The sequence below is a fragment of the Lolium perenne genome, chromosome 1, assembly GCF_019359855.2.
Source record: "Lolium perenne isolate Kyuss_39 chromosome 1, Kyuss_2.0, whole genome shotgun sequence".
In the NCBI taxonomy this organism is placed as follows: Eukaryota; Viridiplantae; Streptophyta; class Magnoliopsida; order Poales; family Poaceae; genus Lolium; species Lolium perenne.
Genome location: NC_067244.2, coordinates 207,182,767 through 207,196,504, shown reverse-complemented (window position 1 = coordinate 207,196,504; position 13,738 = coordinate 207,182,767). Strand labels below are relative to the sequence as shown.

Here is a 13,738-nt window from a genome sequence, read left to right as displayed (position 1 = left end):
AATTATATTTTATATGTGACAAAACCAATATCGGTGTAACACCTTACAGCGATTTGTTTGTCATTTCTTCATACAAAAATATATATATATCCTTAGTTCTTCTAAAGTACTCAAGGATATTCTTCTGTCATTCAATGATCATCATATGAATCATTCTGGTATATGCTCATAACACTTTATAGCACATGATATCTGATTGTGTACATATTATTCGTGATCTATAATCACTCATGTGTTTTTACTCATTGAGTGTCAGATACACTCAAGTCTTGTTAAACCTTCACATGACAAGAACATTTTCTTAATATTTCTATATTGAACTACTTCAATATCCATCATATGTACTTTGACTTAAACTTATTTATGTGTTTCAATCTATCTTCATAGATCTTGACACTAAATTTGTTTTAGTCCATATCCTTTCATTGAAGTTAATTCTCAATGAAACCTTTTAATCAAGTATATAATTACATCATCTATAACCAACTATATGTCACCTACATAAAGTATTATAAATGTGTCTTAGCGCTCCCACTTAATTTCTTGCAAATGCAAGCCTCTTCATCGTCTCTGATGAAATCAAAAACTCTTTGACTATTTCATCTGGTGAAGATTCCAACTCCGTAATACTTACTTCATCCAATTGAAGCTTGTATAGCTATCTAGTATTCCACGGACCAGCAAAACTCTTGGTTGTATCTTGTATACATACTTCTGTTTAGTAGTGTATTTTGCCATCCTACTAGCATATCTCATAAAAGAAATATGTAGTGATTACTAGAATAATCCACATAGACTATAAGCATTGCTACGGAAGATCTAATCTTATCGTATTCAACTCTTTGAACTTTGTCGTAAACAATTTTTCGACAAGTCAAGCTTTCTTCAATTTCATAGATCCATTTACTTTCATAAAGTATTCATCTATCTTGGATTTCATGGCGTATAGCCATTTTAACGGAGTCAGGGCCCATCATAACTTCTTTGTTTGTAGTTGGTTTATCATTGTTCAAAATCAATCCTTTGTCCACAAATCATTTATTTGATCACAAAGTAAACCATACCTACAAGGTTCAATATGTACTTCGATCTCCATGGCTAAAACACTTTGTAGTCATGGGAGCCATGATCGTCGTGGCCACTTCCGAAACCAATTCCGATGCTGTGCTACTCTGATCATTATGCTCAGGTTCATAAACCTTATCAAGTTCTATTGTCCTCCCACTCAAATACTTCGCTAGAAACAATTTCTTGGAAATAAGAAACATTGACAAACACTTTTGTCTTTGTCTACATAGTGGGAAGAATTCCCAATCAATTCTCTGGGATAACCAACAAAGACATTCATCCGATTTTGGTTGTAAACTTATTTACTTATGCTATGCATACCAAAATTTTAAGAAAAGACTATCAGGTTTCATACCCATGCCATAACTCGTATGGTGTCATTTCAACGGATCATGATGATGCTCTATTCAGTGTAAAAGCGGTAGTCACTAAAGCATAATCCACAAAAATATAATGGCATCAATATTTTATCTCATCATTGATCCAACAAAGTTTGGATATATCTCTTGGATACTTCATCATCACTATGATACTCCAAGAAACGTAAGTTGTAGAACAATTTCATAACTCTCTTAGATGTTCGCTAAAACTCGTAATTCAAATATTTTCACCATGATCCAATCATAGATATTTGACTTTTCTATTACGATGATTTCCACTTCATGCTGAAATTTATTTGAAACCATTCAAATGTTTCAAACTTCTTTCTTATTGAATATATCCTCATATATATACTCAATTCATTGTTGAAAGTTTTCATGAAGTAGAAGAATCTCCCGCACACAACTATGCCCAGTGAACCACATACATCATCATGTATTTTTCCACTAAGTTAGTTGTCCGTTCTACTTTTGGCCTATGAACGGTATTTTAATCATTCTCTTTAGAAAAGATTTGCAAGCTCCAAATGATTCAAAAATCAAATGACTCCAAAAATCCATTTGCATGGAGTTCCTTCATGCGTTCCTTTCTAACATGACCTAAATGGCGGTTCCACAAATAAGTGGAATTCAAATCATTTGCCTTATGGCATTTTAGCGTCAGTGTTATGTATGTGTGTTTCACCATTAAGATTTATAATAACTTATCCATTTTACATGGAGTAATGTCATAATTTTTGTTTTCATTTGACCAGAGCAAAATAACAATTATTAAGTTCTTTATTATAAATTCTAAGGGCTAGATAGAATGTCAACGACGAACATAATAACACTTTATTTTGTTCCAGACGTGCATTCCTATCATATTCCTTGTCACTCACTTAGGCCATTGTATTCTTGTATTGCGTTGTTTTGTATGACACTTCATACCAACCAATATGGTACTAATACCCAAGAATTTCATTGTGTGACTTAACTAGGAATACAACCATAACATGTATATCATTTATATACACCTGAGCTAGACTTTCTAGTCTTTTCTTTTCTTTTTGCCAAAATATCTTTTGCAGTTTCTCTTTTAGCTTTCCTCATTATTCAGAAAAACACTTCAACATTAATAACTTCTAGGTTTGTTGGTCAAATACCAATAACCTTGAGGTTCTTACTTTGAAGTTGATCATCATATGACAAGTGTTCCAGATTTCACTATTAGTAACTTTGTAATATGATGAACAATTTCACTCATAATTTTATCCATCATATCATGACGACTTTCCGAGACCATGTCTGTACATGCTAGGCTCGTAAAGTTTTAACCTTGGTATTTGCATGTGCAAATCTAGCTTGCACCCGTTGTATGCACACGTAGAATCTATCACACCCGATCATCACGTGATGCTTCGAAACGACGAGTTTTAGTAACGGTGCATATTAAGGATGGTCACTTCATGGATATGCGAATATCGTTAGTGCCCCAATAGTTGGAGGATTGTGACGCCTTGCGTCTTCAACCTTCGTACATTCCCATAAAACTTATGAGTTCATGTAGTCTCACCAAATTATATTCTATCATCTTGCAATAAGGTCTTAGATATCACATATATCTCATACCTTGATTATTTCTGAAAACTAAATTTTCAGCTCCTTACTTTTCAAACAGATTTGAACTTCAAGTTTCACAGAGACAAGATAACTTTAGGTACTAATTGAAACCATAGCTCTTTGAATCAATAATGTGAGGTTTACTAAAAGTTTGCAATAGGACTTAATCAATTCTTGATTCTTTAACAATACGGTACCAATCCGTAAAGTTTCTTGTCAGATTTTAACAGTATTTCTATCTCAATTATAAGACTAGCACATAGTAGTAAACGGATGCCAATACTACAAAATTAGTTCAAAATACTACTAAGACTATGTTTATGATAATTAGTTCATGTTTTAATCTAATTACTAATGAACTCCCACTTAATACAACATCCCTCATAGTTGTTAAGTGGTACACGATCCAAATTCACTACACCAAAAACCGATCATCACGTGAGATGATGTAGCTTCAATGGTGAACATCAACATGTTGATCATATCATCCATATGACTCGTGTTCAACCTTTCGGTTTCCGTTGTCCCGAGGCCATGTCTGTACATGCTAGGCTCGTCAAGCAAACCCAAGTATTCCGCGTGTGCAACATGGCTTACACCCGTTGTATATGAATCGTTGAATCTATCACATCCGATCATCACGAGATGCTTTGAAACGACGAACTGTTACAACGGTGCATACGAGGGGAGAACACTTTATTATCTTGATATTAATGTGAGGGATCATCTTATAATGCTACCGTCACAATCTAAGCAAAATAAGATGCATAAAGGATTAACATCACATGCAATTCATATGTGATATGATATGGCCCTTTTGTCTTTGCGCCTTTGATCTTCATCTCCAAAGCACGAACATGATCTCCATCATCTTCGGGCATGATCTCCATCATCGTCGGCGTAGCGTCAAGGTTCATGGCGCCGTCTTCAAGGTATTTCAAAGAGGTTGTAATAGTTGCTGAAGGAGATATGCCCTAGAGGCAATAATAAAGTGGTTATTATTTATATCTTTATGTTTATGATAAATGTTTATATATCATGCTATAATTGTATTAACCGAAACATTAGTACATGTGTGATATGTAGACAACAAGAAGTCCCTAGTATGCCTCTTAAACTAGCTTGTTGATTAATGGATGATTAGTTTCATAATCATGAACATTGGATGTTATTAATAACAAGGTTATATCATTATATGAATGATGTAATGGACACACCCAATTAAGCGTAGCATAAGATCTCGTCATTAAGTTATTTGCTATAAGCTTTTGATACATAGTTACCTAGTCCTTATGACCATGAGATCATATAAATCACTTATACCGGAAAGGTACTTTGATCACACCAAACGCCACTGCGTAAATGGGTGGTTATAAAGGTGGGATTAAGTATCCGGAAAGTATGAGTTGAGGCATATGGATCAACAGTGGGATTTGTCCATCCCGATGACGGATAGATATACTCTGGGCCCTCTCGGTGGAATGTCGTCTAATGTCTTGCAAGCATATGAATGAGTTCATAAGAGACCACATACCACGGTACGAGTAAAGAGTACTTGTCAGGAAACGAGGTTGAACAAGGTATAGAGTGATACCGAAGATCAAACCTCGGACAAGTAAAATATCGCGAGACAAAGGGAATTGGTATAGTATGTGAATGGTTCATTCGATCACTAAAGTCATCGTTGAATATGTGGGAGCCATTATGGATCTCCAGATCCCGCTATTGGTTATTGGTCAGAGTGAGTACTCAACCATGTCCGCATAGTTCACGAACCGTAGGGTGACACACTTAAAGTTGGATGTTGAAATGGTAGTACTTGAATATGGAATGGAGTTCGAATATTTGTTCGGAGTCCCGGATGAGATCCCGGTCATCATGAGGAGTTCATGAATGGTCCGTAGAATAAGATTCATATATGGGAAGTCATTTTATGTGAATTAAAATGATCCGGAAGGTTCTACGGAAGGTTCTAGAAGGTTCTAGAAAAGTCCGGAAGAAATAAGGATGGAAGGTGGAGTCCCAAAGGGACTCCACCCACCTTGGCCGGCCAACCTAAGGGAGGAGGAGTCCCAAGTGGACTCCCCACCATGGTGGCCGGCCACCCCACCAAGGAAAGGGGGGAGTCCCACTTCCCCTAGGTTTGGACACTTGGAAGGTTTTGGTTGGGGTCTTATTCGGACTCTTTGACCTAAGCCTTGGGGCTTCCACCTATATAAAGAGGGGGAGAGAGGGGCTGGCCGGCCACTCAAGCCACCACCATGGCCGCACCCCTCAAGGGTGCCCTAGCCGGCGCCCCTCTCCCCGAACCCTAGCGGTCTCTCTCTCCTCCACCATATCCCGCACGCTTAAGCGAAGCTCCGCCGGATTTCTCCACCACCACCGACACCACGCCGTCGTGCTGTCGGATTCAAGAGGAGCTACTACTTCCGCTGCCCACTGGAACGGGGAGGTGGACGTCGTCTTCATCAACAACCGAACGTGTGACCGAGTACGGAGGTGCTGCCCGTTCGTGGCGCCGGAACCGATCGTGATCAAGATCTTCTACGCGCTTTTGCAAGCGGCAAGTGATCGTCTACCGCAGCAACAAGAGCCTCATCTTGTAGGCTTTGGAATCTCTTCAAGGGTGAGACTCGATACCCCCTCGTTGCTACCGTCTTCTAGATTGCATCTTGGCTTGGATTGCGTGTTCGCGGTAGGAATATTTTTGTTTTCTATGCAACGTTATCCTACAGAGAAGGCCTATTTATAGTGTTCTTCGAAAAATGGCCGTTGGTCAACTTGCCACATCAGATTTTCTTCGAGGAATCCGGTTGACCGGGTTTGGCGCCGGGCCGGCCGGCGCACAGGCCGGTCAAACCGGGCTCTCGACCGGGCCGGCCGGTTTCAACCGGAGCAGGGACCGGAACTTGACCGGAGGGGCTTCTGGGCATACTGGAATGCGCCCGGATGGCACAAGCGCCAAATCCGGTTGGCGCCGGGGCAGCCGGTCGGTAGCCCGGTCCAACCGGGCTGGTGACCGGACGGGCCGGTCCTAACCGGGCTGGTGACCGGGCGGCGACCGGAGGGCTTGCCCCCTTTACTGGATCCTGCCCGGATGGCACAAGCGCCGGAGCCGGTCCTGACCGGGCTGGCCGGTGCCAGGGCCGGTCCGACCGGGCCAGTGACCGGCCAGACACAGGAAAATCCTGTTGATTCTTTCGTCAAATTGGGGGGGTCTCCATTGCCTTCTTCTTCCACTGATACACCTTTATACCTCTTTGGCTAATACCTGAGAATCATCTTGTAGCCATGTATTAGTCCAAATACACTAGCACGGTGTCATTGTTACCAAAATAATGGATAAGGGTAAAATACCCTTACAGTCGATAACTTAATTGCACAAAGAAAAGGTGGCATTTCAGCGCTCTGGACTCGAACGACTCACCAGGGAGCAAGGCTCCTTCGAGTGGTTCCGTCGAGTCCTGGACGAGGTGGCCGCGGCGGACGAGAAGGGTGTCATTGAGCTCCATAACCACTGCAGCAGCGTTTATGAGGATGACGACGCCCGGTCCGCACTCATCGCTGATGTCTACGCCCCCTCCTTTTCCTGTAGACAGTGTTGGGCCTCCAAGAGCAGAGGTTTGTAGAACAGCAGCAAGTTTTCCCTTAAGTGGATCACCCAAGGTTTATCGAACTCAGGGAGGAAGAGGTCAAAGATATCCCTCTCATGCAACCCTGCAACCACAAAGCAAGAAGTCTCTTGTGTCCCCAACACACCTAATAGGTGCACTAGTTCGGCGAAGAGATAGTGAAATACAGGTGGTATAAATATATATGAGCAGTGGCAACGGCACCAGAAAAGTGCTTTGCCCAGGACAGTAAACAAGCAGTAGTAACGCAGCAGTAATAACGCAGTAAAACAGTAAACAAGCAGCGATAGCAGTATTTAGGAACAAGGCCTAGGGATCATACTTTCACTAGTGGACACTCTCAACATTGATCACATAACAGAATAGATAAATGCATACTCTACACTCTTGTTGGATGATGAACACCATTGCGTAGGATTACACGAACCCTCAATGCCAGAGTTAACAAGCTCCACAATTCAATGTTCATATTTAAATAACCTTAGAGTGCATGAAAGATCAACACGACTAAACCAAGTACTAACATAGCATGCACACTGTCACCTTCACACTATGTAGGAGGAATAGATCACATCAATACCATCATAGCAATAGTTAACTTCATAATCTACAAGAGATCATAATCATAGCCTACGCCAAGTACTAACACGGATGCACACACTGTCACCATTACACCGTGCAGGAGGAATAAACTACTTTAATAACATCACTAGAGTAGCACATAGATAAATTGCGATACAAAACACATTGCAGTTATAAAGAGATATAAATAAGCACTTCACTATGCCATTCATAACAGTGAATAAGTATTCTGTGAAATATAGCCTAAGAGACCCACACGGTGCACACACTGTCACCTTTACACACGTGGGACAAGGAGTCTCCGGAGATCACATAAGTAAAATTCACTTGACTAGCATAACGACATCTAGATTACAAGCATCATCATATGAATCTCAATCATGTAAGGCAGCTCATGAGATTATTGTATTGAAGTACATAGGAGAGAGATGAACCACATAGCTACCGGTACAGCCCCGAGCCTCGATGGAGAACTACTCCCTCCTCATGGGAGACAACAGCGTTGATGGAGATGGCGGTGGTGTCGATGGAGGAGCCTTCCGGGGGCACTTCCCCGTCCCGGCGGCGTGCCGGAACAGAGACTCCTGTCCCCCAGATCTTGGCTTCGCGATGGCGGCGGCTCTGGAAGGTTTCTCGTACCGTGGCTTTTCCGTATCGAGGTTTTAGGTCGAGGACCCTTAAATAGGCGAAGAGGCGGCGTCAGAAGGTCAACAGGGCGACGACACTATAGGGGGGCGCGGGCCCCCCCTTGGCTGCGCCGGCCTAGGGTTTGGTGGCCCTGTGCCCCCTCTCTGGCGGTTCTCGTGTGTTCTGGATGCTTCCGGGCAAAATAGGAACCTGGGCGTTGATTTCGTCTGATTCCGAGAATATTTCTTTACTAGGATTTCTGAAACCAAAAACAGCAGAAAACAACAACTGGCCCTTCGGCATCTCGTCAATAGGTTAGTTCCGGAAAACGCATAATAATGACATAAAGTATGCATAAAACATGTAGATATCATCAATAATGTGGCATGGAACATAAGAAATTATCGATACGTCGGAGACGTATCAGCATCCCCAAGCTTAGTTTCTGCTCGTCCCGAGCAGGTAAACGATAAACAAAGATAATTTCTGGAGTGACATGCCATCATAACCTTGATCATACTATTGTAAGCATATGTAATGAATGCAGCGATTCGAAACAATGTAAATGCAATGAGTAAATAATTGAATCATATAGCAAAGACTTTTCATGAATAGTACTTTCAAGACGAGCATCAATAAGTCTTGCATAAGAGTTACTCATAAAGCAATAAATTCTTAGTAAAGGTATCAAAGCAACACAATGGAAGATTAAGTTTCAGCGGTTGCTTTCAACTTGTAACATGTATATCTCATGGATAGTTGTCAATGCAAAGCAATATAACAAATGCAATATGCAAATATGTAGGAATCAATGCACAGTTCACACAAGTGTTTGCTTCTTGAGATGGAGAGAAATAGGTGAACTGACTCAACATAAAAGTAAAAGAATGGTCCTTCAAAGAGGAAAGCATCGATTGCTATATTTGTGCTAGAGCTTTGATTTTGAAAACAAGAAACAATTTTGTCAACGGTAGTAATAAAGCATATGTATCATGTAAATTATATCTTATAAGTTGCAAGCCTCATGCATAGTATACTAATAGTGCCCGCACCTTGTCCTAATTAGCTTGGACTACCGGATCATCGCAATGCACATGTTTTAACCAAGTGTCACAAAGGGGTACCTCTATGCCGCCTGTACAAAGGTCTAAGGAGAAAGCTCGCATTGGATTTCTCGCTATTGATTATTCTCAACTTAGACATCCATACCGGGACAACATAGACAACAGATAATGGACTCCTCTTTTATGCATAAGCATGTAACAACAATTAATTTTTCTCATTTGAGATTGAGGATATATGTCCAAAACTGAAACTTCCACCATGGATCATGGCTTTAGTTAGCGGCCCAATGTTCTTCTCTAACAATATGCATGCTCTAACCATAAGGTGGTAGATCGCTCTTACTTCAGACAAGACGAACATGCATAGCAACTCACATGAAATTCAACAAAAGGTAGTTGATGGCGTCCCCAGGAACATGGTTATCGCACAACGAGCAACTTAATAAGAGATAAAGTGCATAAGTACATATTCAATACCACAATAGTTTTTAAGCTATTTGTCCCATGAGCTATATATTGCAAAGGTAGAGGATAGAAATTTAAAGGTAGCACTTCAAGCAATTTACTTTGGAATGGCGGAGAAATACCATGTAGTAGGTAGGTATGGTGGACACAAATGGCATAGTGGTTGGCTCAAGTATTTTGGATGCATGAGAAGTATTCCCTCTTGATACAAGGCTTAGGCTAGCAAGGTTGTTTGAAGCAAACACAAGCATAAACTAGTACATCAAAACTTACATAAAAGACATATTACAAGCATTATAAGACTATACATCGTCTTCCTTGTTGTTCAAACACCTCACTAGAAAATATCTAGACTCTAGAGAAACCACTCATGCAAACCAAATTTTAACAAGCTCTATGTATTTCTTCACTAATAGGTGCAAAGTATATGATGCAAGAGCTTAAACAAGAGCACAACAATTGCCAAGTATCAAGTTATTCAAGACATCATACCAATTACTACATGTAGCATTTTCTGTTTCCAACCATATAACAATTAACGAAGCAGTTTCAACCTTCGCCATGAACATTAAAAACTAAGAACACATGTGTTCATACGAACCAGCGGAGCGTGTCTCTCTCCCACACAAGCATTTATTCAAACAAGAACAAAAACAAGAAACATACAGACGCTCCAAGTAAAGTACATAAGATGTGACCGAATAAAAATATAGTTTCAAGAGAAGGAACCTGATAATTTGTCGATGAAGAAGGGGATGCCTTGGGCATCCCCAAGCTTAGATGCTTGAGTATTCTTGAAATATGCAGGGGTGAACCACCGGGGCATCCCCAAGCTTAGACTTTTCACTCTTCTTGATCATAGTATATCATCCTCCTCTCTTGACCCTTGAAAACTTCCTCCACACCAAACTCAAAGCAACTCATTAGAGGGTTAGTGCATAATCAAAATTCACATGTTCAGAGGTGACACAATCATTTTTAACACTTCTGGACATTGCCCAAAGCTACTGGAAGTTAACGGAATAAAGAAATCCATCCAACATAGCAAAAGAAGCAATGCGAAATAAAAGGCAGAATCTGTCAAAACAGAACAGTCCGTAAAGACGAATTTTATTGAGGCACCAGACTTGCTCAAATGAAAATACTCAAATTGAATGAAAGTTGCGTACATATCTGAGGATCACTCACGTAAATTGGCATAATTTTCTGAGTTACCTACAGAGAATTTTGCCCAGATTCGTGACAGCAAAGAAATCTGTTTCTGCGCAGTAATCCAAATCTAGTATGAACTTTACTATCAACGACTTTACTTGGCACAACAAAACACAAAACTAAGATAAGGAGAGGTTGCTACAGTAGTAAACAACTTCCAAGACACAAATATAAAACAAAGTACTGTAGCAAAATAACACATGGGTTATCTCCCAAGAAGTTCTTTCTTTATAGCCATTAAGATGGGCTCAGCAGTTTTAATGATGCACTCGCAAGAAATAGTATTGGAAGCAAAAGAGAGCATCAAGAGGCAAATTCAAAACACATTTAAGTCTAACATGCTTCCTATGAAAAGGAATCTTGTAAATAAACAAGTTCATGAGGAGCAAAGTGACAAGCATAGGAAGATAAAACAAGTATAGCTTCAAAAATTTCAGTACATAGAGAGGTGTTTTAGTAACATGAAAATTTCTACAACCATATTTTCCTCTCTCATAATAACTTTCAGTAGCAACATGAGCAAACTCAACAATATAACTATCACATAAAGCATTCTTATCATGAGTCTCATGCATAAAATTATTACTCTCCACATAAGCATAATAAATTTTATTAGTTGTAGTGGGAGCAAATTCAACAAAGTAGCTATCATTATTATTCTCATCATCAAATATAGGAGGCATATTGTAATCATAATCAAATTTATCCTCCATAACAGGTGGTACCAAAAGACTACTATCATTATAATCATCATAAATAGGAGGCAAAGTATCATCAAAGTAAATTTTCTCCTCAATGCTTGGGGGACTAAAAATATCAAGCTCATCAAAACCAGCTTCCCCAAGCTTAGAATTTTCCATATCATTAGCAACAATGGTGTTCAAAGTGTTCATACTAATATGTTCCATGGGTTTTTTAATTTTCGTATCAAACCATACATGTCTTAAATCAGGAAATAGAATAAGAAGCTCATTGTTGTCCATTATGCCTTACTAGTGTAAACAAGAAACAAAAAGATGCAATTGCAGGATCTAAAGGAAATAGCTTCGAGCACAAACACAATGGCGCCAGAAAAGTACTTTACCTGGAACCGAAGTATGAGTGCCTTTTACTTTTCCTCCCCGGCAACGGCGCCAGAAAATAGCTTGATGTCTACGACCCCTCCTTTTCCTGTAGACAGTGTTGGGCCTCCAAGAGCAGAGGTTTGTAGAACAACAGCAAGTTTTCCCTTAAGTGGATCACCCAAGGTTTATCGAACTCAGGGAGGAAGAGGTCAAAGATATCCCTCTCATGCAACCCTGCAACCACAAAGCAAGAAGTCTCTTGTGTCCCCAACACACCTAATAGGTGCACTAGTTCGGCGAAGAGATAGTGAAATACAGGTGGTATAAATATATATGAGCAGTGGCAACGGCACCAGAAAAGTGCTTTGCCCAGGACAATAAACAAGCAGTAGTAACGCAGCAGTAATAACGCAGTAAAACAGTAAACAAGCAGCGATAGCAGTATTTAGGAACAAGGCCTAGGGATCATACTTTCACTAGTGGACACTCTCAACATTGATCACATAACAGAATAGATAAATGCATACTCTACACTCTTGTTGGATGATGAACACCATTGCGTAGGATTACACGAACCCTCAATGCCGGAGTTAACAAGCTCCACAATTCAATGTTCATATTTAAATAACCTTAGAGTGCATGAAAGATCAACACGACTAAACCAAGTACTAACATAGCATGCACACTGTCACCTTCACACTATGTAGGAGGAATAGATCACATCAATACCATCATAGCAATAGTTAACTTCATAATCTACAAGAGATCATAATCATAGCCTACGCCAAGTACTAACACGGATGCACACACTGTCACCATTACACCGTGCAGGAGGAATAAACTACTTTAATAACATCACTAGAGTAGCACATAGATAAATTGCGATACAAAACACATTGCAATCATAAAGAGATATAAATAAGCACTTCACTATGCCATTCATAACAGTGAATAAGTATTCTGTGAAATATAGCCTAAGAGACCCACACGGTGCACACACTGTCACCTTTACACACGTGGGACAAGGAGTCTCCGGAGATCACATAAGTAAAATTCACTTGACTAGCATAACGACATCTAGATTACAAGCATCATCATATGAATCTCAATCATGTAAGGCAGCTCATGAGATTATTGTATTGAAGTACATATGAGAGAGATGAACCACATAGCTACCGGTACGTCGGAGACGTATCAATCGCCATGCTCCAGTCCCTCAACTTTGCCAAGCACGACGTCGATGTCGTCGCCGGTACCCGTGTCAAGACCCACTTCGGCCGACCAGACTGGCGCAAAGTTTACAAGCGCATCGCCCTCAGACACGTCGGGCAACGAGTTGGTCAGTACCGAAACTAATACGTGCTACTCTCTCTTGCATCAAAGAAAAAAAACTACATGCTACTCTCTCCGATTTCGCAATAGTGGCATTACTTTTCTGGATTGGCACTAACTCTTGTAGTTCATTTTGAATATTGTAGGAGTGTTCTACTGTGGCGAGCCGGTGTTGACGGAGAAGCTGCGCAATCTCGCCAAGGATTTCTCGACAGATACAAACACAAAGTTCGAGTTTCACAGTGAGAACTTCTAGTTTTTTTTTTCTTCCATCTCTGGTGGTCGTGCCGCAGGCGCGCGCGCATGTGCCTGTTTGTTGTGCCGGCCTGTTGTCCGCATATGTTTGAGCACTGAGCCTGCTTGTATCACCTCAGTTGGTTCTTCATTAAACTTGATGGATTTCATCTATTGTTGTCTATGCCGGCTTTGTTTAAACCGTGCAGCCTCTTTGCCAACGGCAACTCACCGACCTGTGATTGTATTTGCAGTCAAGAAGAGGTTGGGTCAGTTTGGTTGCAATGCCCACTTTGCGTAAGAGTCTCGGGTGTGGCCATGTTGGCTGTGTTGGTTGTGCTGCTGTCGTAGCTGCTGTGTACTGGCAGAGATGTCCTGAAATGTGTGGTATCTGCTACCTCGAGGCAGTTTCTGTTGATCCATTTGCAACCTGGAGTTTTATTTGCTCCCACCATGAATGAGCAAGATCTTGTTTT

General features: G+C 40.6%; 1 long non-coding RNA gene across 1 annotated transcript; it reads left to right on the top strand.

The window, feature by feature from the left end:
- The first annotated feature begins 12,899 nt into the window (after positions 1 to 12,899).
- Positions 12,900 to 13,535, top strand: LOC139835047 (uncharacterized). Its single transcript, XR_011750775.1, has 2 exons — positions 12,900 to 13,035; positions 13,175 to 13,535. It is a non-coding gene; the product is annotated as an uncharacterized lncRNA (long non-coding RNA).
- The last annotated feature ends 203 nt before the right edge of the window (positions 13,536 to 13,738 follow it).